The 26,614-nt window shown below is 37.9% G+C and overlaps 1 protein-coding gene across 1 annotated transcript in view; it reads left to right on the forward strand.

Annotated features, from left to right (window-relative positions):
- The first annotated feature begins 25,226 nt into the window (after positions 1 to 25,226).
- Positions 25,227 to 26,614, forward strand: part of SGMS2 (sphingomyelin synthase 2) — a 40,151-nt gene continuing 38,763 nt past the window's right edge. Inside the window, exon 1 of the mRNA XM_041479897.1 lies at positions 25,227 to 25,286. The gene's annotated coding sequence lies outside the window, so the exon portion shown is untranslated. The remainder of the gene's footprint in view (positions 25,287 to 26,614) is intronic.

The following is a 26,614-nucleotide window of genomic DNA, read 5'->3' on the forward strand; positions in this document are numbered from 1 at the left end:
CATGTGTACTGGGAGGGAAAAAAGCAATTTATCATTATACTTTACTATTTGTTGTTCAGACCTGTTGACATAAGTTTTGGTGGACTACACAGAACTGCTGAAGCCATGTAGATGCCAAACATCCTTGAAAAATGAATGCTTTAAATAGGTCTGCAAAATTACTACATTACTAATTTTTTTAATAGTAAGTTTTTTTGTTTATCATTCTGTGTTTCAATTTCTCCTTCTGTAACATATAAATAATCATTCTTTTTACCGTAGCTGCTTAATTTGAGAAAATGATTTGAAAGCAAAGACTCCTTATACACTCTAAATATCATTATGTCATATGCATTCAATAAAGTTATTCTACCATGGTGGCATTTACAGAATTATAAAATGTATTTTGGTGGAGAACACCCAAAGGCCAAAGTTACCAGAGACTCAAAACACATTTTTAATTCCATTTAAAAGGTGCTTAAATACAGCAACTCAAGAGCTGGGAAAACCCTTCTCTAATCTAAAATATTTAATTAAAGTACAGACATTTTCCTAAAAGCTGAAAATATTGAATTATTTGTCAGATGTGCCACTCTGAAGCAATTTTAACTGAAATACTTTCTTTGAGTCATCTCTAAGGAACTTAGAATTCATGTTTTCCTAGAAGAACTGCTTCAATCCCCAGGGGGATATAAAACCAACCAGAGTTTAGAGCAGAGCTGCTGCACGTTGTCTTGGTGATACCTTGACCCTAGAGCTGGTCACTTGCTGTGTCCCCTCTTCAGGTTAAAGGTGGCAGCAGCAGCAGTTGGTTGGCTGGTTTGTTAACTAGGAGCTGACTTGGTTCCCAAGGAGCAGTTTCTCACCTTGGTGCCTTGGGCAGGTGCTGGTCTCAGCCTGACTTGACTGTGGCTTTGTGGTCAGAGCGACACAGGGAACAGCTTGTGAAGTGCCTGTACTTGGTCTCACCCTGACTCAAGCTGAACAGATGATTAGTGCACTTAATCAAATCAAAAGGAGCTGAAGGTTTTAGCCCTTTTAAAGAGGCTTTCAGCCCAGTAGCTAACAGGAGATGAATCTCTAAATGCTACAGTAATAATTTATTTTCTTTTATTCCTATTGATGTCCAAGAACAGTACTATTTGCTATGCTGACCTGAAAAATTGAAATAGAAGAAAAACAACAAAAGAAGAGCTGACAGTTTAACTGTCCTTTTCCATAGGCACAGTCAGTTTTGGTTAGACCCAATTGTCTGGTGACCTTGACTGCTCTCTAACTCCTTAAAAATTCTCTCTTGTGACCATAGACAATGTGAAAAAAATGGATAAATAGTTTTATTAAGGTCTTGGCAACAGAGACCTTTCAAACTTTTTGAACTTTAAAAACTCATTGGAGTAATCTTTTGAGTCACTAGTATTCCCTAACTTTAGACCTAAATGAGATGTCAAAGGACACCCATGGAAAAAGATCAGGGATCATTCTGAAAAAGACTGAAACACCTTGGGCATATACTTCAACAAGTAGGCCAGATGGGATTGCATCCAGAATCTGACATTTCATTCATCAACACCAGCTAATGGTTCCAGGCTAGTACCTGGCTGTTCAGAAAGGCTTAAATTTTGAATAGAGGGAAGAAATCCTGAAAAAAAAATATAATACCAAGAATGATGCCTTGGAGGCATCCAAGATATACTGGGGCAGGAGAAGAATAAAAAGAGGTATTTTCATTATCATGTGAAGAATGGAAAGAAAAGGAAGCAAAAAACTAGGAGAGAAGATATATACCTGGCAGGAAAGTTTTTCTGAAATTTCTATCTGTAAAAAGTCTCAGTAAAAATGAATCATTACTTCATGAGCACTGTAATCATGTTTTCTTATCATGAATCTTTCTTTCTTGTAATATCTTTCTACCCTATATAGTTATAATCATATCAAGCTTCCTCCCAATATAAAATGGTTCATTTAATATAGAATCCAATCAGATAAGTTGGATAACTGTTAAAAATTGTTATGAATATACTGAATATACTGTGTCTATGTGGAAAACATTTGTACTCATGCACCTGTTATAAGAATTAGAGTAACCTGATTATGAATTGTCTTATCTCAAACTCAAAACATTTATTGCAAGCCCATATGCCATTTTTATACTTGCATTTTGAAGCAGAATTCCAAGGCAAGTTGACCTAAAATTGTAACATTTTCAGTATTATCTTTTATACAAGGAGATACTTATTTTACAGGGCACCCTTTCTGCTCTAGAGCAGGAGAAAAGGATGGGGTATTTAAGCTACAAATTACCTGGTTGCCTAAGGTGATGACTAAGATAAAGAAGTCTTTTGGAAGAGAGGCTGAGAACTTAAAGAATATTAAGAACTAACCTACATGGGCATTTTCACCCAAAGCACATAGAGAAATTGCAGGAAGAAGTCCTGTCACATTGAACAGACAGACTTCTAATAATTTGAAATTTAAAAGTGAATTGCATTTAGATACTGGTTTTTAACCAATAAATCTTCTACCTTGTAGATAAAGAGAGTTCATATTTTAGTTCTTTTGGAGCTCACCAAGTCTTTTCCTTCATATCTATGTATGCCCAAAGAACTGAAACATAGCCCCAGATGTCAAATTCTTCTTGAAAGTGCACTTATACAACAACAACAAAAAAAAAGCCTGAAGAGCCAACAACAGGCATGGGAGTCAGATTGCTGAACTGTATGTTCAGTTTCAGAAGGGAGCACTAAAATCTGTACCTCACAATACAAACACAAATGAAGCACCTGGACTCTCTTCAGACTCCAAAAGCTTAACACATACAAGGCCCAGTGGCAGTGGACAGGGAGCAAAAGATAACCTGGTAAGTGTCCAAGGGACAGACTGACCTGGTTTGTGGCAGCAGGAACTCCTGTGTTACATTGCGTTTCATTTGGTCATGACAGGTGAGCCTGCAGTTTGTTCAACATTTCTAAATCTTTATAAAGGTTATGTCTGTATATGGCCTTTGAAATCCACGGTTTAATATGTATTCACTTACAAGCTAATTTCCACAAAGAACTCTGGTAATGTTCAACAGAATGCCTAACAGTAATTAGAGAAATCTTATGAGATTTATTTATTGTGGTGAATAATTTATCATATTAACATTATTGCCCAGAGTTGGCTTTAATGATATAAAATACAGTTGTGCAGGAAAAAGAACGCTTGAGCAGTGTGCTTTTGTTCTCTAGAAAACTGTGCTGCAGAACAATTTTTCAAGATGTTACAGGAGAAGGAAAAATAAAGCTCAGAGTAATTTAAAAGAAAAGAGAACATTTGAATAGGAGGAATATTTGAATAGGAAGCAAAGTGGAAGAAGTTAAGTAGAAAACAAAGAAGGTTTTGAATTTTGTAAAGCAAGGTGTACCTTTTGCAGAATCATATCTATATTCCTATCCAAACTTTCCTTTATACAAGGCCTCCCACCTTGTTAGTCTGTAAATAAAAGGAGATGATCCATATTAAATTGATGTCAATATTACTTGAAATACAAGCATTCATATACAGAATTATCCTTTCAAGAAAATTGTTCTTCATGAGCTAATTTTAGAGACAAACATCACTGCTCCAAAAACATCATCTCAACACTTCCAGCATTTACATACTCACTGATGATTAAATACCATATTTGTTTTGACTAGGAAAAATGGTTACACTGAGGTTTAGCTTACCACATGTAAATATCACCTGTATATCTCAACTGGCAGCTAATAGAGTGTACCTAAATTCAGTCTACTGTACAGAGTGGCAGAAGCATGATGATTAGTTGGTTAGGTTCTAAGCCAAAGGCTTCTATGTAGAGTTTTAATTTCAATAACTTACCAAATAATTACACCTTGAGATAAGGCAGCTTTGAAGTCTTTCTCTGTAGGAACTGGCGAGCAGAGCAGAGTGGAGAGCATGATCTTACTAGAACAAGGTAGAGTACTGCCAGATTGTTTGATGCATATTTCAACTTTTTTTTTTTTTTTTTTTTTTTTACTTGGTGGGGGTGAAGATTTGAAGAATTTTGTCATAGAAAGGTAACCTGCGACAATCAGGGGAAGGATTGTGACAGGAAATGCACATTTCTTGTTTATGTTACTGTTTATGATTTTAATCTCCTGCAATTACCCAAAACCAAAAAATATAGCTTGGGCAGAGATGAAGTGCCTTCTAACTGAATCGCTCTAATTTTGATTAATAAGCTTCTCTTTATCCTCTAGAGCATTTTTACTGCTTTATTAAAATTCTTTTATTTAAGAATAGTATCTTCCCAGCAAACTCATTAGACTTAGTTTTAACTCACATTGATTTTAGTTGCTTAGCTTGGTAAAGTTCTTACTTGACTTCATCCAGAACATGATTTCAAAGCCAGCTACCTGCTATGGGGCAGGCTCCATTTGATCCTTAGCCTTTGTGCTTAGTCCCTTTGATCTGGTTAAACTGACCTGTCCCGTAAAATTAATTGATTTCTTGCTGCTACTCAACGTTCATCTTGCCTAATGTGCCGGTGACCATCTCTATTCCACTGCACTCTAAATATTTGTCTACACATACAGCTTTTCAGTAGAGTTGGAGTGACCAGTCCCCATTGTAGGGAGACAGCAGAAGTTCTTGTTTCTGAGTCTGGTTTACATACTGGCTGTTCTTTCCTGATTTTTTTTTTTTTTTTTTTTTTTCTTTTTTGAATTGGTAGAGCTAAAAATGAATGAGGAGGCCTTTGTGGAACCTGTCATTATGGCACTCAGTGAAATTGCATCAGATGAAAGCCTAGAGTAACTATTACGAGAAACCACATAAGAACTACTCTGTGTATATTTACACAGCAGCCTATAAAATTTTATTCAGATCTGAAATCTGAGTATGACCTTCATAATCTTCCTGCATAATTTGAAAGCAGAGAAGTACAGTTTGATGCATCTTTTTTAGCTCAGAAAACACATTCTTCTCAGAGAATTTTTAGGTTTCTTGGGAAATTTCCCAAAGTTATTACTAAGGATGTATGCTTTAACCTGTCAAAAACAGAAGAGAAGAAAGGAAAAAGCAAAGATAAGCAACTTACACACCTGTCTTTAAAAAATCCCTGTGTCTATCACGGAAGTGCAGAACCTGAACTTTGCATTAAACCAAACTATAAAGCCAGTCATTTATTTTTACAGACACTGTGTCATGAGAGGGCTCAAACCACAAGGCTTGCTGACAAATCTTTCATAAAGAAGAATAATCTGTTCGACATGTAGAACACAACTTCTCAGACTTTCCCCTGCACTTTAAACAATGCGAGCTTTTCAGCTTATTTACTGTGAAAAAATGTAGTTGAGCTCCAGCAGGTGGCTTTTTATGGCCTCACACCACATAAGATTCATAGCTCAAAGAACAAAAAGAGCAAGATGACACAGCGATGTATCTTCTGACTGAAGTAAAACATGAGATCAACTGTCTCCATACAATGTAACGCACACCCTCCTCCACAATCCATGCTCCTCAGAGTCTATACAGTTTGGCAGATTGGGATAATGTCCTTTACTCCCCACTTCAGCCTCACCCTTTCCATCTAAGACTATAATTTTCAGGCCACAGGCTTGAAAGGCTCTTTTGTAGACTTAATATTTATAGCAACTCGCGTGATATATCTATACAAGCCAGTCCTCTCTTCAGAATCTGTAATCTCTCACTTCAGATCTCATATTTGAAGCCCTTGATTCACTGTGATTTAAAATGAGACTTTGAAGCAAAGTGCATTCTCTGGCAATGAGGAAACCCACAGGCTCTGGGCCCTTTTGATCCATTTGTCTGGTGCCTAGCAAAGCAGAGGCCTTCTTCCATCTTAATAGCTATGTCCCTGAAATAGCAGACACGGTACACACTGACCTCCTATTTACATTTCAGGACATTAACCAAAGAAACCAACCATCAGGAGACATGCTGTTCAAAGATGCAGAATAAGCTACTACATCTCCTTGAATATCACTGTTGAGAAAGGCAGGCATCAGACCAGGAGAGCTTCCTTTTCATATTCTCTGCTTCAGGAGAGACAGCTCCTGATTTGTGGCTATGGCTTTGTACCAATAGTGTTAACAGAGTAAGACAGAAAAATATATGAGAGAGTCAGAAAGTAGTAGAAAATATTAAGACCTTTCATATTACCAGATAATGGTCAAAATTTAAACATATGATTTTTAGAAATTCTAACTTGACATACTTTCTTTACTAACCGAAAATCAGATTTCTCTGGAGTCACTACTGGGAATGCTAAGTGGCATCATTTATAGTGGCTATCACAAAGAAAAATCCAGTTCTCAAGGCAAGGAGCAGAAGTTCAGATTCCTTCTTGAAAATTTTGCAGTTATCCTTTTTCATTCCTTTTTTACAGTGTAAGACAAACAATGAAATTATTGTTTTATCCTAGAATAAAATGTTTATATCATTTTGAGATATATGTGGTAAGAATCTAAATGAAAAGGTTTACTGTTCACATTAAAATAAGATGTCAGTTTCAGATGTCTGAGCTCTGCAGTGGTCTGTCAACAAAGAAAAATTTAATTTTAAATATCTGCTATTGAGTAAGATTTGAACCATATGAACTACGGCTGATGAGAATACCCTAAGTTTCATTTTCACTTGTGCATGTGAAAATTCCAACAAGATTCTCCAGAATGCTGGTCAGTAAGAACACTGCATATCTTTCCTGTTTTGGTGTAGATACAGGAAAAAATATCACATGTTAATTACGAAATATATTTCAGAAGGTTAAGATAATATAAACAACTGAAAAAAGTATTACTTTTTAAGAACATAGCACATGATAGTGAAGAATGATTCAGACCAAACGGATTAGTCATTGTTATGGTAAATCACAGTGACTTGCAGCAACACAGACTAGGAAAACCAGGCATTTCAGCAATTAACTTGAGACTGTAAAAATGTAAAAATTGTAAATGAATTGAGACACAGTTGCAGTGAGGCTCCTCCTTCTATTCCCCAGCTTAGATACAACCCTGTGAATTTGGTGACCATTTGGCACACAGCCAAGTGAGTTCTGTATAGTTGCTTCAGGCTCGCCAGTTCTTCTCTTAATAGCACTTTACTCCTTACAAAGCTTATTTTTCTAATGATTTTTTTTTTTTTAATCTGTTCCTTTGCCTGAAATGGTGAACTGAACAGCAGAGGGTTAGCTAAGAGAATGAGGCAAGTACTGCATCATATTACTAAAGATGAGCAAATGGAGTATGGAAGAGGAGAGGAAGTAACTAATTAAACAACCCTATTAAGATGACTTTAATATTATGAAAGGTTTAAAATCACACAACATGGGAAAGAACAATTACAATTTAAATCCATGTAAATGGAATGTGAAAGGATAAAAAATCATTTTATGTCAAACAGACTATGGGAGATCTAGCTAGTGGCCTTCCACTGGATAAAAGCAATGCCTGTTTCTTCTAGTTTACCTTAATAGCCATTTATACATTAGCCCATCAAAAATTAGCCCACAATGGGAGAAAGGCTTCACTGTGAGACAAAATAATAACTTAGAGGAAGGAAATTAACTGAAATCAGATCAAAATTACAAAGAAAATCACAAATTCCTCGGTGTTGGACTGACTCTACTGTCTTCACAAATACAAAGATTCAATCTATTGCATTCAAAGGGAAAGTGTATGTTTGGAGTAAAGTTACCAGCAGAATTTTCTAGGATTAGCTTGGAGACTAAAAATAGCAGATAGTATCATGGCTAATTTTGGTACAGTGTAAGTGTGTGCTTATGACATTTTCTGATGACAAAGTCTGGAGGCAGTGTCAAACTAGAAAAGGCTTGGAATATCATACAGGTCATTGAACTTCAGTCACTGAAAGGGGATGAGGTTACAGTGTACAAAGTGCACGGCTGCAGACTTGGAATTAATAACAGGAATTTTCTATTACCAGATGATAGTTCATCATTTAGAAAAGATAATTAGGTAGAAAACCTAGTATATACATCTGTTGCACCAAAACTACATACTACAAGGGAGATGAAGCTATGAAACCCTCTCCTAAAAAGGATTTATCTTATTTCATTTATTACCTTATCTCATTTAGCTTGTTACCTTCATTTAATTTCATTCTTGAGGCTATTTAATCTGTGAAAATCTGTGAAAATGTTTATTACTTCTCTTCAGTCACACTGGGGACAAAGGAGGGTGAGAGAAACACAAAAAGGAAAGATACCTGAAGTAGAACTTTCCCACAGCATGAAACCATCTGAGAAAATTGCCACAAAAATTCATCACAGAGATTCAAAAAGTTTCCAGTTGTTGAGGACATAAGGTGCTGCAACAGCTTCCCAATAGGAGTATGGGGGCAAAAGCCCCAAACCTGTTTTAAGATGAAAGCTTTGCAAATTTACAAATGGGGTTGTATGACCTGTTTAACTGCTGCAGGGAAGGAAATAGGCTCCATTGTCCATGAATTTTCTCATCCTGTATTCTGTTTAGAAATAAAGCAGATGAGAAGGCTTCAGCAATGGAGCAAGCACAATGCAAAATGGACATTTCAGGCCAAACAAAGGAACAAAATTTAAATGAAAATTAGCCATGATCTGATCACCTGGACCTAGGTTAGCTGGCAAAAAGCTAAACTCTCTTACTTGGAATTTTGGAAAATGTTTCTATTCTGTTTCCTTCACAGCATACCCTGCTGCTCTTCCAGCTACAGCTCTGGGATGTTCCCAAAGCTGTCAAGGGAGCTAAATTTTAAGCAGTTCTACTTTTGTTTCAGTTATAGTGTTTTCACTACACGGATAGCCCAGAGCCAAAACCTCTCTCGGTAAGTCTCCTGCACCCCAGTTTGCTCCCCAGGGATATTCCCTATGTACCAAGTGTATTTGGCAGCACAGAGAGGAGATCCTGTAATTTATGTACCCATGACACCTTTCCACAGCTGCACAAGTCTGAAGCCTTTGTTTGCCCCAAAGCTTAGCTGTTTTTGCCAAGAAGTGCAGTTAGTCCAATAAAAAGCAATTCTCTTTAAAAACCTTGCCTTAAGCATTGAGTAAACAGCAGGGCAAAGTCGAGACCTAAAAGCAGCTCTCCAATACCCTTTTTTTAAACACAGAAGCAATTCTCAGGTAACTCCTGGCCAAATTTTCACTCATAGCCTTGGGCTCTGCATTTTGGTGCCCCCATTTCCCTGGGCGCTCGTCGCTGGCTGTCGCCAGCTGGCACAGTTGCGCTGCCAGTTGCACTGGATTCATCCCCTTGCAACAGCCATGCCCTCACAGGAGTGACTTCCCCTCGAACGGCCTTTCCTCCCGGCCCCTCCAGTCCAGGATACGCAGAACTCCTTTGGGTCGGTGCCTGGCTCGGGCAGCGGCTCAGAGGGGGCAGCTCTGGCCGAGCTCCGGGCTCGCCGGCCTCGCCTGGCTCCGCTGCCGGCCCGACCCCACTGCTCCCGGCCCGCCTTGGGCGGCCCCGCGGCGGCTGCTGGGGCAGGGCCGGGCAGAGGGGCGGATACAGCCGGGGTCGCAGCCCGTGCCCGGCCCGGGATACAGCCGGGGTCGCAGCCCGTGCCCGGCCCGGGATACAGCCGGGGTCGCAGCCCGTGCCCGGCCCGGGATACAGCCGGGGTCGCAGCCCGTGCCCGGCCCGGGATACAGCCGGGGCCGCAGCCCGTGCCCGGCCCGGCCCGGGGCACGGCCTGCGCCGCTGAAAGAGAGTGAGTGGCGATCGCGGCGCCTCAGGAATGAGAACCTGACCCCTTCCTCCTCATCACTAGTTAAACCCTCCAACTCAAAGCCGAGTTATTCGTTCTCCCCTCAAAAACTCTGGTTTATCCACGACTCCTCTCTGTGTGTTCCTGCAACTTGTGCTTTTCCACAGAACTATTTCTCTGCAAGGTCACGGCTTGTAAACTCTTCGGGTGGTCTCCTCAGGCAGCCAAATGTGCAGGCTGCACATTTATTTTAAGGAGAAAATGGGAAAAGCATTTGATTACAAAGGATGCTTAAGCTGGCCTCTTTAATTTTGATTCCTTCCCACTTGAAGCTATAAATACAGCTGAAGATTACAAAGGGTTGTAAAGTAAATACCAAAAGACAACATTTACAATTTTCCACACAGCTACACCCTAAACCCATAATGTAAGGAAATCTGTCCAAAACTTTGAAGTGCTGTTATAGTTTATTATATGACAAAACACTGGGATTTCTATGTATTTATTTAGCCACCTGCCACTCCCTCACCAAGTTTTTAAATCCATTTGTTTGCTGTATAGCTAAACAGTATTAAGGGGAATTGTATTTTCAAGTTATTTGGATTACAAAAACAGTAACCAAAAGCAAATTCATGCTAACGAGTATTTTTGACTTGTGCTTGGATGATAAAATCAAAATACATTTTTAATCCTTTTTTTTTTTTTTTTTTTTTTTTTTGGTGGGGAGAGAGAAACCTTTGATCTGATACACCTATTTTCTCCTTTTTTCCTCACACTGGATGTTATTTCTAGGACTCCACCAAAAAACTTTTAAATTTTAAAAGTAATTTTGACTTCAGTTCCCATTATTAAAAAAATCAAAACACAAAAAAGACAGACTAGTAGTACTTCTGCTCATTTGGGAGCACATGGAAGGCAGCAGTTGATACAGGTGATCTAATTTTACCAAATGATACAATACAGCAAAACTGAGGATTAGGAAGATTTCATTTCCTTTCCCTGTTTAAATTCACTATGATCCAGATTGTAACATGTTGTGTCTTCCAAAACCAGACTCTAATATTGCAGCTGAGAGAATTATATTTGCAGACCAGATTTCTGTTGTTGCTGTGTTAGGAAATTGTCAGGTTGCCTACTTTGTGTTTTAATCTTTTTTTCCACAGTGTATCTCATTTGCAGTTCTCTGTGTTGTTCCCAGCCTAAGCAAAGCTGTGCTTTCGGTTAAGATAAACATCCTACATTGTGATTTCACTTTAGAATATTATCAGCGTATTTACCTCAGTATGAGTTAAATCTCAGACCTCTTCCAGTATACTTTGGTCTACTGAAGTTAATGGAAACACCTTAATGAATCGGAATTATCTCAGCAAGGTGCTGGCTGAAGGATGCTTATTTATTGTACAAATGGTAACTTTTTCCAGCAGGAGAGGACTTGATATTTATTGTGTGACACAACTTTTCTTCTTTGCTACATTTATAAGAAAGCTTTTTGGTTTATAATGGAAAGCTTGAGTAGAATCTACTGAAGTCATGTGAAGCTTGACTGCTAAGTATTTGAGGAAAACTAAAAGAAAACGTTTGGCTTGAACACTGGATTGCAGTGGTGTGTTCTTGGAACAAGAACAAAAATATTTAGCTATTAAATGAAAATATTTTTAATTACAGAAGAAACCACACTGAGTTTGTGATGCCTGTTTGAAGCCTTGTGTCTACAGAAATGCACTAACAGTAAATTTCAAATGTTTCCATCAGAAGATTACTATGGGTTTAAAGGAATTCTTAGTGCAAATAATTGTACTGTATTATATGAATTCTTCCTAGTAGAAGCTGTGTTGCTGCATTTCAAGCAGTTCTGACAGTTACTCACTTGTCTCTGCAGGTAAAATTTGTACTATGAATCTAAAAATTACTAAAATCTTAGTGCAATGTGCACAGGTATGTGGCAGCATTGATAGACATGTCGTGCAGACATCCCTGTATGCCACGGTATTTTTAAAAAGGAGGTATTTATAGGCAAGCTAACCTGAAGTTTAGTGTTTCTGCAATGGAAAGTTGCAGCTAGCAAAGAGAACACAAATTGTCTCTTCTGCAATTTTAGAACAGAAGGGAGTAATACTAAACCAGTTTAAACCACTAAATCAACTGCAATGACTCAAATAATTTACTGAGATTATTCAGGAGCATAAGTGTGGGTGCTTGTGAATGTGCCCTAGGATTTATCATACCCATCAGGAGTACTCAGCTCTCAGTTGCCAAGGAAGAGAGTAGAATTTTCCAATAGTATGGCTCTCCCTATACCATGTATATATTAAACTCAACACTGAAGTAATGGATTTGTGTCCTGCTGCTAATACTGCATATCAGATCACCATCTAAAATTATTGAGAATATTTGAACCTTAATAAATGTAGCTATGAAGATGAAACAAAGATGATCTAGACTCTATGGGGCGCAGAGAAAGACTTCAGGAATAATACTTTCCTTATGTCTTTCAGTGTTACTTATTAGATGCCTGAAGACGGTATTTTTTGGAATGTAATACTCCTCCAAATACCGATCCTGCCAAAAAACTTCTAAACTTGGTAATTGGTGCTGCCAAAACATTATTTATGTGCACTGAACCACTTTAACACCAGCCAAGAGAAATGTTTTGTGTTGAAGAACACCACTGACAGCAATCAGATCATAAGAGTCCCCTCTCAATACCAAAAATTGAGTGGGTGCTACAGACTGTGAGGAAAAAATAAGGCTCAATTCAAAGTGAGAGACTGTTTACTACTATTCACTAATTGCAGTGCCAGATTATTTTAAATTGAAGCTGTACCTCATTGCCTCTTTCAGGACAAAGAAAATAAACTACTTTTGACATGTTCTTCAGAAAACCCAGATCTGTCTGATAGGGTAAGTTTCATCTCATTTAAATTTGGTTGGGAATATATCAGGCTAGTTGCCTTCTCTTCTGCTATAGTTATAAGAAAGAGAACAGAAAATATTTATCTGAGCTGGTTTTGAATGACATGTGTTAATTTCAATCTTTTTACATTGGGTAGAGAAAGCCTTACAGTAAATAAATACCAACATTTTTGAAAGCCAGACCAGACAAGATGAATTTCATAGTCTGCAACTTGGCTGCATCTCTTTCATATGAAGAGTAACAATTTTGGAACACAGCTTTAATCCTTCAAGAGTTAGCTGCATGAATGTCTGTCTGTATATATATATAAATATTTAACAATATATAACAAATATTTAATATATAAATATTTAGGAGTTTATAGTGAAGAATATGTAGAATAGGCAATCCAAGGGAAGTTTGCAATGGGGCATTTAAGTCAAATAATAAACCACAACAGTTTGAACAAGGTTGATCTATTTTTACCTTAATAAATGTCTAAAGGCAAGTTACATAGGAGTTTATGAAGTAACTGAAAAATGGGGGGCTTTGTATTGTAGTAACTAACATTAATTTTATTCATCTCTTCCCTCCTTGCAGGTCTTTCCAGACATTCTTCACTAAAATGGAGGGTGAGTAAAAACAGCTGGGTTTGGTACAGAGTAGTGAACAGAAATCAAGCACTCTACGTCCAGCACCTAATCCATTCACCAGTTCAACGGTGCAGCTTTAATTAATAGTAACATGAATTGTATTATGTTAAAGCAGTAGAGAGGGTTATGTTAGATCTGGAGCAATACATAACAAGAAAGTAAAAAAAAAAAAACAAACCACCAACAAAAGGGAGCAGTACAGACTATGCTTGCAGATTCTAGACACTAAAAGACTCTCCATAGCAAAAATTGAAATCCTGAGAAGTTAATGGTGTTAAGACATCTTGAGAAACACCTTTAAATTCAGCTGGCTTTACAGGTTTACAATTGTCTCAGAGTAATAGTGTTTTATATGTAAGATTTTGTGATATATTTAACTTAATCCTAATCCAATGCTTTACATGCTGTAGAAAGTGAATAGAAAAAAATTGCATATTGGTAACTAAGGTCACAAACCTTGTAGAGATATGGAGATATATCTGCAAAGTTTTAAAGAGAAACTCAAACTAGATTCAAATGAACTAGCTCTGCTACTGGAAACAGTGTAGCCATGGCAGCGAGCAGTTCATGTCAGCTGTAAAAGCTGCTTGTAAAGGTAGGTAAATATTTGGACAACTTGCTGGCACAGAGTTCTTGTGCTACAACAGCTACATTACTTCAGCTATTTTATGTGCCACTCAGGATGACCTCAGCCTAAGGAGATGGCATAGTTATACCTGCTGGCAGCTCAATGCCTTGCACAATAGGCTTGGAAGCACTCATTAAAAAAAAAACAAATTTAACACTCTACCAGTTCTTTATGAGCATCTGTGTAGAAATCTCTTGGTCAAGAGAGATTAACATATGCTTATTCCTAGTCTCGAGCTGTCAGTGCCTTTTCCCTCCCCAGTACTCAAATATCCACCATTATAGAGTAAGTGATAACAATTATCAGTGTATTCAAATAATATTACCACTTCTTGTATGTATATGCTCCCTATAAACAATTTGTTTTACATATTGATTTCATCATTCAGATGAGCACTCCACAAACTTGGTTTTGTTTCTGCACTGTTAAACTGAGGAGCCCAAGAAGACTGTTGACTTGGGCCAGTACTGTTTCAGAGTGCCCACTGAAAGCCTGATTCCATTTCTTTAAAGAATTGTAAACGTGAATAATTTCATTAAGTTGCTTTATAGTGCAGCCCCTGTTCAGGGGAATAGACATGATAAGATACCCTTCAATCTGTTGAAGGGTGTTAATCTCAAGGCTTTAGGACTGGACATTTATTGTCCACATGGTTTTGTTTCCTGCCCTGAAAGAATGTAACAGGCTAGTACTTCTGAGATAAAGGGATACCATTAAGCTGCCTTCTGAGGCCTCTCATCTAAACTTACTTTGCACCACTGCCTTTATGTTCAGTGGCTGAGAGTGGTTTTTACATGGTGACTGAGATACTACTAGCAACTGAGTGATTGTTAGAAATCACTATAGCTAAGCCAGCTGACCTCACAATTCTACAGCCCTTAAAATAGATTTCACTAAAGGTATTTTTCTAGAATCTAATTTGGTTTAGACATGAATAATTTAAAGAGGTCTTTTACAAGACACCACAAAAGATCAATTCAGATATAAACATACCCACTGCTGTATGTGCCAGCTAATGCAAAATGCCATGTGTTCTTTTTGCAGAACAAATTCCAAACATATGTACCAATTCAATACAGAATATTTTCCTTAAATCATACAAGCTATCCATTAATTAAATAGTTAATAGTGAATTTTTTTTCTTTTGTTTTGCGTCTAGTTACGGAGTTAGATACAAGAAGAAAATAAATTGCTATTCAGTGCTCTGCTTAGGGAACAATAATGGCTATTCATAATTTTTCAGGGTTTATTTCTATTTTAAGTCTCTGTAAATATGCTAATAATTAAAAACTGTATTTTCATAATGAGAGCAGCAAGGTGTTTCATACATACTTCGTCATATTTGTGCTTTTATGTACTTATGCACAAGAGAAAATTGGACATGAGGAAATGCAGTTATTTAGACAGCCTACACTTATTTGGCTCAAATGGCTTGTTTGGTTACAAACAGGCAGCAAAATGCATAGGAAGGCCTTTGTCTGTGAATATTCAAATTCTACAAAGTACATAGATTAGTCTTTATACTGTTATGATTAGACTTCAAAAATTAATATTGATATGAAAGATGATAGATGGCTCTGTCTAGAATTATTTGGATCTGAAGTTCTACATATGAGATTTAAGTTTTATAACTGAAGCAATTCACCCAAACAGAATCCAGGAGACTCTAGAATACAGTGATGCCCTAGTATTTAACCTGAAAATTTAATTGACATTAATATCTAACTGGAATCTAACTTACTGATCTTTAAAAATGGTCAAAAACCAGTGTAAGTGGTTAGTTGCAGCTAACAGCAGCATCTTAAGATAGATCAAATGTACCACACACATTCATGTTTTTTACTCTGAAACCTCACAACCATTTTCTAGAACATGTATATGCAGTTTACCACCCATCACTACAAAATAATATCATAGTAAAGATTTGCCTTGTTCCAAAAATAGCATGAAATATACATTTTTAAAAAATGTTTTCAAGTTCAGAGAAAATAAATATTTGACTGCATAAATATAGCCCAGATTTGACAATGGGTTGGATTGCATGACCTCCAGAGATGCCTTCTAACCTCTGCTACGATTTAAAGAGAACTCTGTGGCCTAAATTACCTTATGTTTCAATCACAGGGAAATATGGAAACACCTTAGACCAGAACATTTATAAGAGCAAATGGATATTCCATACAAATTCATGTTTTTGTTTGCATGTGTACTATTTTAAAACCTGGTTTCCAGACTGACTGATTTAAAATATATTCTCTGATGTGTCTGTAGCTGAGCTGCTCTGTATTAATTCTAAAAAAAGCATTTCTCATGGAAAGCTTGACCCAGAGTTAATTTTAGAGGTGCTAGCAAATGCTGCTGTTATAAAGCCTCTTTTCCTGTTTATGGTAAGAATGATCTCCTCTTTTTCTCGTACTTGTTATCTTGCCAAAAACAGAGGTCATTAGCAAGGTGAATCTCTGTTTTTTCAGTGCTGCTGTTAATGTAATTTTAGGAAATATCCACAACTGCTGTACAATACAAGTTTTCCGATGGAAAGAAACATTATTTTAATCCATGTTTTTTTTCCATTGCTGTTCTTGATGCTTGTATTTGGTATACGGGATGTCAAGGTGGTTTTTAAATTTTTGTTTACTTGTTTATAGACCATACAGGAGATACTGTTTAAACATAGAGGTTCCTGCATTTTCCTGTATAACAGTTAATTTCTGTAAACTGAGAAGGGGTTTTGTAGAAGCTGTAATGATTGCAACTAATACAAGTGTCCATCCATTAGGGCTTAGGATGCTATGGCCCATGTCTTAGCTGAGCTAATGTTAGCTTACAATACAAGCAATTACTTGTATATTAAAAGAACAAACAACCTCTTTAGTATATACTTATGAAATAGCCTGGGAAGTAAAAAAAAATTATATAAAGTTTATATAAACTTTATCCTCCTAGTCAGAAATACAAGTACAGACATACAGTCGTTTTTTCCAGATCTTCACTTTTAGGTGACATTTCAAAACTATTTTTAAAAATGGACAGATCAATGGGAAGAAAAATTAGGGGATGGGTCTCCCCCCAAAAAATATGTATAAACTTTTTTGAGAGTTTCAAAATACAATCATAACCCATCTAAATCTTTAATAGAGGAGGCTGGTCACAGGTCCCTTGGTAACTGGGCTGTCAAAAACCAGTGAAAATATATATAAACTATAATTAGAAGCAACTTGCCACACATTGCAAAGCAGACCTAGAAATAGAATTCCAGTCATATATTTGAAAATCCTAAGACAAATACTATATTTGCAGTGTTCCTTATCTTCTATGAAGTTTGGGATTTTAGTTTTTTGGTAGGCTAAAAATGTTTAGCATAACACTGTGGGCTTCTGTGGCCTTCTTTTCTGCTCTAATATTCTTGGAATAATATGATAATATAGTTATGTTAAAAGGATTACTCCAGCACTTTGTGATTCTGAAGTTTCTTCTCGTACTCCAAATACCAGAGGCGTGATCTGTCCCACAGTGCAAGCACACATACAGACACTCCCCCCATCCCAATATGTTTTCATTCTGAGCTCATTTCAAATTGTCAAGATTTATTTATTCTAGATGCACTAGATTTCCCACTGATAAAAAATAGTATGATTTTTATTTATGGTATATAGATAATTGAGCTGCAGTCAGAAAACCTCATCCTCTTTTTGATATGCAACTGAACGTTGGAGATGTCAATACTGTACAATCCTATTTTTATCTAGTAACTAGGAAAATAATACATACTTTCCTTTCTACAAAAGCCTGGATGCCTAAAGATAAAAAATCTGAATATTTTATTGCTGATAAGAAATTATTAGAAAAATCAACTGAATATCTATTACATATCAATATTTGAAGAAAGATTGAAAACGTTAAAATTATGTGAGACTTAGGTTAACACTTAAACAAGACACTTTTACAATATGTAAAAAAGTAACCATATCTTCATTTTTTTACTGACTTAAGTGTTTAAGTTATTCAACAAAATCTTAACTTCTTGTCACTTTGAGAGTTGTGTAAAGAACAGAAGGCAGGTCATGCTTTCCTTGAATGAAAGCAAGAATATACACAAAGCACCTCAGTTATTCAAAAACTGCAGAGCACAGGGAAAGAATAGCAGAGAAGGATGATGAAAATAATAATGAACGGGGGAAATTATAGTAAATTTAGGCAGAGGAGAAGCAGTCACAATGTATATCCCTCAAGACTGAGCTTGTGCATTAATGACTGCCTTGGATTCTAACAGTCAATGTGAAAATGAAGTATTTATAACTATTATTCTCATACTACAGCTTCTATTCTTGATTAAGAAAATTTAAGTAGTCACTTTAAATCCTGCAGAAGAGAAATTGTTGTTCTCAACCTTTTTCACATTATCCCAAAATACAGAAGGAGATATGTGGGGATTTCTTCCATTTTATTTTGGAAACTCCCTCCTAGATCAACAAAGAGCTGGCAATTATGACCCACCACCTACTTGGTTGCTAAGGACTGAAATAAAATATGATTCTGTATTTCTCTTTAAAATGATGGATTTCTCCTAAAAATTTTACGTACATAAACATATTTCTGAATATTTGATAATATATACATTTTGTAAGATTTCGAGAATATTATCAGTAACCTGCAGAAGTTCATGGATTTGCATGGATTTTTTAAATCCAGTACCTCCCTAAACAATTTACAGATTTAGCAGACATTCAGTTAAAGTAGACGATAAGTTTGTCAGAAGAGAAGCCCTAGTGAACCCCTAGAGCAGCCTTCCAATGCTCAGGAGAAAGTCACCAACCAAAAGTCTGATGCCAGGCTCTACAGGGGGACATGAAAAGAGAATGAGAAACAGCAATCAGAAATAAAGAAAGGGAGTTCCAGGTAGATACAAGGGAAATGTATTGGAGCAGGTTTCCCAGAGAGACTGTGAGGTCTCAGGGGTTTTCAAGACCCAACTAGACAAGCTCTGGGCAGTCTGGTCTGAACTGAGTGTTGGTTCAACTTTGAGGAAGAAGTTGAAAGGACAGAAAGCAAGATGTAACTCTGATAGTTTCAAGGAAAATTTAGCTACGTAGAACAAATGTATTTCCTTCAAGCTTTGTTGGGCAGTCACAGTCAGCAGTATTTGCATTCATCCCTTTTGTGCCCTAGCCTGCCTGGCATTTTTTAAAGGATAGTGGCATAAAACCTTCACTATCTACAAAGGTTATTGCCACAAATCCATTATAAGATGTAAAATGTAATTGTACAAATTACCAGTAAATAATGCAACTGTTTTAAGACAAATATACAGGAAACAAAAATTATCCCAGGAGCTGATGTGTGCATAAAGGACTGCATGACCATAAACCTGTTAGTATCAGCATGTGGACTGCTGTGATGTATAGGAAAAGAGTGGAATAGAAGTGATTGACACTGGCCACTGCTGGGCTCCAGTTCTTCTGTTCCCAGGATGCCCAGTGTAAGTCAGATCATGACCTATTAGCCAAGAGCTCTCTGGTTCAAAGGCGGTCAATCCCCAGATGATTCCAGAGATATAAGGAATATAAGACACTTGTATTCCACCTTACATCCCAGATTTAATATTTTTTGCTGCTGGAGGTATCCTGTGTCTAATTTAAATATCTGTTTTCCCTCTCTTTCTGTCTATAACAGGAGTCAGAATCACAAATAAGAAAAAAAAAATATATATATAAGGGACTGTTTCTAGTTTGTCTTTCTACTTGTCTCCATGTAACAGCAAAATAACAACACCTTAAGATGTAAAGTAAGGCATTTCAAATTAAGTAGCAATAGATTTTAAAAAGAGAATTAAGAAAAATCTCAGTACCTCTAAATACAATGTTTAATCAACTTGTATAATCACTGCAGCATGAAATCTTCAGGAATCATTACACAGACTCCACTTAGAACTCTTGAGTGATGTGAAAATACTTTTCCAGTGCTGTGGATTGTGCTGTTCCCAGCTGACATGTGTCCCAGGCCCCAGCAGAAAGGTAACGAAACAGGTCATAACTAGCTGGAGTCCCAGTGACCACAGTACTATGTTTAGCCATGACTGCCTATTGTGGCATAGTTCTCTCTTGCAATATTTTTCTGGTATTCTCATTAGCCACTCCCTCAATATTTTTCTGAAGAAATGAATAAAGTTATTAAATAATATTTAGAAAATAAAAGTATCAAGCAAATCAGAAATAAGATATTTGAGTGAGAATGCATACTGGATATTTGCAGAGTGTTTTTTTCTTGGTTTTGGTTTGTTGGTTTGTTGTTTTCAGGTTTTTTTCCCTTAGAAGAGACCACAAGTACTGCAGGTTTTCCTGATGGGCTAGAAAAATGCTTGCCTGTAGTTATTTCTATGAGGTAATCAACAAAGGCTGCTTTTGGTTCAGGCAAATGTTTAAAAAGCTTCTTCTTTTCATTAATTATGTTTGGTCAGTAACTTACTAGGGATATTATTGTGAGGACAGTGGCTGCAACCATTTTCTCACTGTTATTTGATCAGAAAGAAATACTACTCTCCAGTCAGAGTATAATTCATGCTTTGCTTTTCTTCATATTCTGAAAGGAAGCTAAGGATCCTCATATTTCCGATTTCAGTATAGTTCCTTCTTCAAAGCCTATTACACTGTGGATTTTTAATGCTTTCATACTTTTTATGCCTATCCCTGAACTGGCACAATGCTAAATCAGCTCGGTGCATAATTAATCAGTATCAATTATATTCATACTAGGTACAAGATTCCCATCAACATTGGATTGCTGAATATACTTCCATTTCCATCTTACTTTCTATTGCCTTTCCTACTGTGTGCAAACTTGGAGACATCTATATTTACAACTCCTTGTGACTTATTTATAAGAGCAGAACAAGAATCTAGACTCTCAACAATGAAGATATCTCAGAGGTCTGCCCATGTATAAACTTGTAGCAGCTAAATCAACACTGTGCTATTGTGTCTTCCATTGAAATACTCCATGGAAAACTATCAGCCTCCTCATCTGTTCTGAGGTCTGCCCCTCTTCTCAAGCTAGACACTTGAGAAGATGCTTCAGCCTTTTTCTTGTCAGATAGGAAGAACCCTTCTCCCCCTATTATAACTCATTCTTTCTGCATCCTCCTCCAAGTCAATTTAAAAACATGAATCAAAGGAAAAGACACTTTAGAATATGTTTTTACAACAGTAATGTACATTTGGCAGGACATAACAATACCTGGATCCCTTGGCTTCATGCCTACAGAAACCATCTAATCATATCTGTGTGATGATACATAGAAACTGGCAGAAAGATTTATGCTTTTCAGTCTAAAAAATCATCCATTAAACAACATTTTCTCGACCGTGACCTTTGTGCTAAATCTCATGGCCACAACTTTAATAAGTGACACCAGGGCATTTTGCTTCCAAGTAAGAATAAGCACCAAATTACTTCTGAATGCATTTCTAATACAGTGGAACAAAAGTCTACATACGCCTTTTTACCCAACTCATTTATCTTTTGGTCCTGCGAAAAAGAAGACATGTTAAGGCCCTGCTAATACACAGCGTATCAAAAAAGCTTGTCATATTTAAAATTCAGAATTGACATATGAGTCAGTTCTGTCTTTTTCTTCTTTACCTTTGAGGTTCATGACTCATTCCCTTACTTGAAGGATATCTGTCAGAATGTCTTTAGCCATTATTTGAGTCAAACCTTATTCTACAGTCTAGTGCAAAATAATAGCAAAATTTCTTTTGACACTATTTTGTACATCTTCTGGTATTTTTCCTTAAACTTTTTTGAACCCTTAGACAAATAGGCATGGGATTGTGTTAAGGTCTTACATAACTGAAGAGTATCACAACTTATTTACAAGAAAAATGCACCAAAAGCAGCAATCTTTTGGTGCTAAGTGCATACTTCATTAAGATTTACTTGTTGGTTGCTGGTCTTTTTATTTAAAAGGAGAAAATGCATCTCCTGTTACGCTAGGCAGAAAGGAAACAAAAGGAAATGTCCTCAAGTTGCACCAGAGGAGGTTGAGCTTAGATATTAGAAAAAAAATCATGGAAAGGGTTGTAAAGCATTGAAATAGATTTCCCAGGAAAGTGGTGGAAGCACCATCCCTGGAAGTGTTCCAAAAATGTGTGGATGTATTTCTTGAGGACATGGTTCAATGGTGAACATGGTGGTGATGCTGAGTGGATGGTTGGACTTGATGATCTTAGAGGTCTTTTCCAACTTTAATGATTCTATTCTCCTTTGGAAGGGTAAGTAGATAAGCAGCCGGGACAGAAGGATGCTTTACACCTTTCTGTCCTTTTCCCAGCTTTCACTGATATTGCCCCTCTGAAACTTCTTGCTTTGCCTGCTATCAGAGCCAGGACAGAAGATTAGACAGGAGGCTACCCTAGTACGTTAGAGCTCTCCATGTGTTTCATACTGAATTTACATTCGGATGAGAACAGCAGTCGCTTTTTTTTTAAAGTAGGCCACCTGTCCCTCATGCAATTGTGTCAGCTGCTTAGGTTTAAAAATAATTTTTGCTTAAAAAACTTCCTCACACTAATAGAATCCTCAAATGTAAGATAATGATACAAAAACATATTGCTCTTAAGCTTCAATGGGGAGGGGTAAGTCTTAGCATTTTTGTATTGCTCATTCATGTTCCAGTCTTATTTCCTTTTCCCTCTATTTTTTTTCTCCTTTTCCAGCTGAATCAGATACAATTCTCCATCATAGAAAAAGCACACACAGAGAGACAAATGAGAGATCTTCTATTGATCTGTTCAGCTACTGTTCAATTTATATTAAAATTCATGGGTTTCTGTTTTGCATTACTGGGGAAAAGCCCTATAAACTTTTTGTTGAAGAGGATGTTGTATAGTAGGGCTCTTTAGCCCAAGTATTCTATTTCAGAATATAGGCCTGCTGCAAAAAAAAATCCCAATGGTGAGAAATTAAAAGAAAGTTACATGGGAAAGATGGGATCAGAGGAGTTAGAGAGGAAAGCTGTTCAGGAGGATGAAGAGAAGATACACTACGTAAGGCTGAGTAGCAAAGAAAATGGGCTAATTCACCTGTCAGTTGACTTTGTGACAATTGTTACAGCTCAGCAGTCTTGTCTTGTTTTTCATGCATTTCATATCATATCCAGAAATCCTTATGATGTTACAGAAAAGCTTTAATAAGCCTTTTTAGCTGCCTAGCATCATTCTTCTGATCTTCTAGTTGTTGCCAAAAGTGTTACCTCTTTTCTGAAGGAGACTGAGAATATTTCACATTCTTCTGCTTGATGCAGCTTCGTAGAATCATAGAATGGTTTGACTTGTAAGGGGATCTTGAACATCTTTCCATTAGACACTTTCAATTAGACCAGGTTGCTCAGAGCCCCATCCAACCTGGCCTTGAACACCTCCAGGGATGGGGCATCCGCAGATTCCTTGGGCAGCCTGTTCCAGTGCTTCCCCACCTTACAGTAAAGATGTTTTTTCCTAATATTTAAACTAAATGTATTCTGTTTCAATTTAAACCCATTCACCCTTGTCCTTTCACTACATTCACTTGTAAATTATCTTGCCTCATCTTTTCTGTAAGTTTCCTTCAAGTACTGGAAGGCAACAATTAGGTCACCCCGAAACCTTCTCTTTTCCAGCTGAAGAATCCCAGTTCTCTCAACCTTTCTTAACTGGAGATGTGCTTCATTACTCTGGTGACTTGGTGGCCTTCTTTGGACTTGCTTCAACAGGTCCATGTCCTTCCTGTGCTGGGCACCCCAGAGTTGTTGAGCCCTGCAGGTGGGGTCTCAGCAGAGCAGAGCAGAGGAGCAGAATCCCTCCCTGCTGCCCATGCTGCTCTGGATGCAGCCCAGGACAAGTTTGGCTCTCGGGGCTGTGAGTGCACATTGCTGGGTCAGGTCTATCCTGTCTCCCACCAGCACCCCAAGTCCTCCTCAGCAGGGCTGCTCTGATCTGTTCCTCCCCCAGCCTGTGCTGGTACTGGGGGTTGCCTCAGCCCAGGTGCAGCTCCTTGCTCTTGGCCTTGTTGCACCTCATGAGATTCCCTCGGGCCCGCTTCTGGAGCCTGTCTAGGTCCCTCTGGTTGGTATCCTGTCCTTCAGGTGTGTCAGCAACATCACCCAACTTGGTGTCATCTACATCTAGTTTCCTAGAATCACCTTGCACAAATATAGAGATGATAAATGAGAATTTATTTTCACTGTTCCCTGATCTCCCATTTCTCCCCTACAGCCTCTGTCAAGTGTCAAGTACCTTGCTTTATCAGAGAAAAGCATTTATTGTATGCCACTGTTGTGTATAGAAAGCTCTCTGAAGCTGGAGACGGAGATTTTCGATGCACATATTTTTAGAGAGAAAATCAATTTTGGCTTCAGTTTTTAAGGAAACTGGTTGAAAGACACTGACCAAGATCTCTTTATTTCTAAGCCGTATCTGATTTCATATCATTTGAATGCTTAAAGAATACCAAAATCGAACAAGAAAACACACACTCCCCTACCTTTTCTGTCCCATTCCTAATTATATTAGGAAAAAAAATCTTCCCTGTGGGGGTGGTAAAGCACTGGAACAGGTTGCCCAGGGAAGTGGATGCCCCATCCCTGGATGGGGCTTTGAGCAACCTGGTCTATTGCAAGGTGACCTTGCCCACAGCAGGGTGTTGGACCTTGATATTCAAGGTCCCCTTCCAACCCAAAACCATTCTATGATTTTATGATTCTATGATCCCACAACATATCCAAAGGAAAAAAAAATAGGATAAATTTGAGGTACAGCTTTTTCTGCTTATGAAAGTGAAATAGTGAGGGAAATGTAAAAAGTTTGTTTAACTTACTGCTTTGTTTAAAAAAAAAATCTGTAGTTTAAATCTGTTTTTTCTCCTCATGAGCTTTAGCAGGGAGTATAATTCCACAACGTTTCATATTTTTTTCCCCCTGAAACTATCCAGGGACATTCTGAATAACACATAAGCCCTTGAAAAAATAGTTTAAAAAACATAATATCTCTGCCTAGCTGTTGGTTATGAAAACAGCTCATACAGCAATTTTTGGGGAATGTAAACTGTGCAAAGCACCAAGGTTCCGCAAACGGGAGACAATAATCACGGATTTGTAGGTCTCGGGAAGTCGAAAGAAAGTGGCTGGAGGAAGCATCTGCTGTCTCCAGAGATGCCTCCAGAGATGCCTCCAAGCTGGACACCGCTGGCAGCGCGCTTGGAGGCGGCGGCGGCCGCTCCCTGCCGAGCCCGGCCGGGCACCTGCGGGGCGGGCGGGCTCCCGCTGCCATTGGCCTGGCGCCGCTTCCCGCCTCCTTTGAAAGCTCGGGAAGGGCGGGCGGCAGCCGTGCCTCGGCAGTCGGGCAGCAGGGCCGGGCGGCTCGGAGCGCTGGGCCAGCGCGGGAGGCCGCAGGTAAGGCCGGGCAGGCGGGGAGCGCTTTCGCCGGGTGTCCCTCCTGGGGACTGGGGCGGGCTCCCCTGAGCTGAGTGAGCGGCACTGGGCTTCTTGGCTCGCGGGTTCTTCGTGCAAGGTGGCAGCGCTAAAGCGACGTTTGTGTGCTTAGTATGGCAGCGCTTGGCTTGGCAGCTTCGTGCTTTATAGTAACTAGTAGTCTCCTTTGTTTGGTGGCTGCTTTTTTTATTATTTTGGTTTTTAAAATTTTTGTTTCCCAATTATTTTTTGGGGGTTGACCTGTTAAGGTAGGTTTGCTATCTAAGCAGCTGAACTTGTGCTTGATCCAGCTGTGGTGATTTATAAACGTGTTTCTTAAGGCCCCAGCCTCTCCAGGAGTAGGGCAGGACTGTGTACTTTGGAACTGGTGCTTATGAAGGAGTGATGGAAAAACTTGTCTTATGATTTCTCTTGGGGCTTATCTTTTCATCTACTTGTTCAGTTGCCAAAAAATAGTGACATTAATGGTGAATTTACAAGGTAAGCTTTCTCCTTGTTCTAAAGCCCTTGATGATGAAAAAGAGCTAGTGAATGGATCAAAAATTATAATCTGGAGACTTAGAATTCATGTCATTGCTGAAATGCTTCTAATTCAAAAACTGTGGAACTTATTTTTGTTAGGGGGAGTTTAAGGCTTGAGGATGTGTATACTGATGAAGAATCTCTTAATGGTATGGTCTACTTACATTGGGCTTTAGTGTGTTTTACTCTTTCATAATTGGGTGGGAATGATAAATCATTCTGGAGTTACTCCATCTGTTTTAAGGTAGAATTATCAACTAGCACCTTCACAGCTATAATAGGACTGCCATGACATCCAGGGTACAGAATATAATGTTAGACCTGACTAGAAGTAGTTAGCAGGATTACCCTGATTTATATACTGCTTGAAGAAAAGGCAAGGAAGAATTATAAGTGACGAGAATTATTGGAGTGTATGGCATGCTTCAATATAAAATATATAGGTTTTCATCTGCCCTTAACATAGCTGCAATAAAGGCTACAAATTTATGTGAGCTTCTAAGAACATATATACTTATATGGTTAATTAGTTCTGAAACTACTTAGGCTGAGCAAAGGTATATAGTTTTTTTTTTTTTTTTTTTTTGCCTGTCAGTTTCTGCACAGAATTCTGCTATGGCTTAGCTACAAAAAAAAAAAGAAAAAAGAAAAAAAAAAAGGCAACTTTTTTTTGGTAGTAGTACTGTTTATTCTGTCTATAAACTTGTAAAGTCAGCTTGAACTAGAAATTTCAGTATGGTTTCTTGGTTCCCCCCACCACAAACCAA

Source organism: Pyrgilauda ruficollis, unplaced genomic scaffold, assembly GCF_017590135.1.
Source record: "Pyrgilauda ruficollis isolate IOZ18807 unplaced genomic scaffold, ASM1759013v1 scaffold5, whole genome shotgun sequence".
NCBI classification, from domain to species: domain Eukaryota; kingdom Metazoa; phylum Chordata; class Aves; order Passeriformes; family Passeridae; genus Pyrgilauda; species Pyrgilauda ruficollis.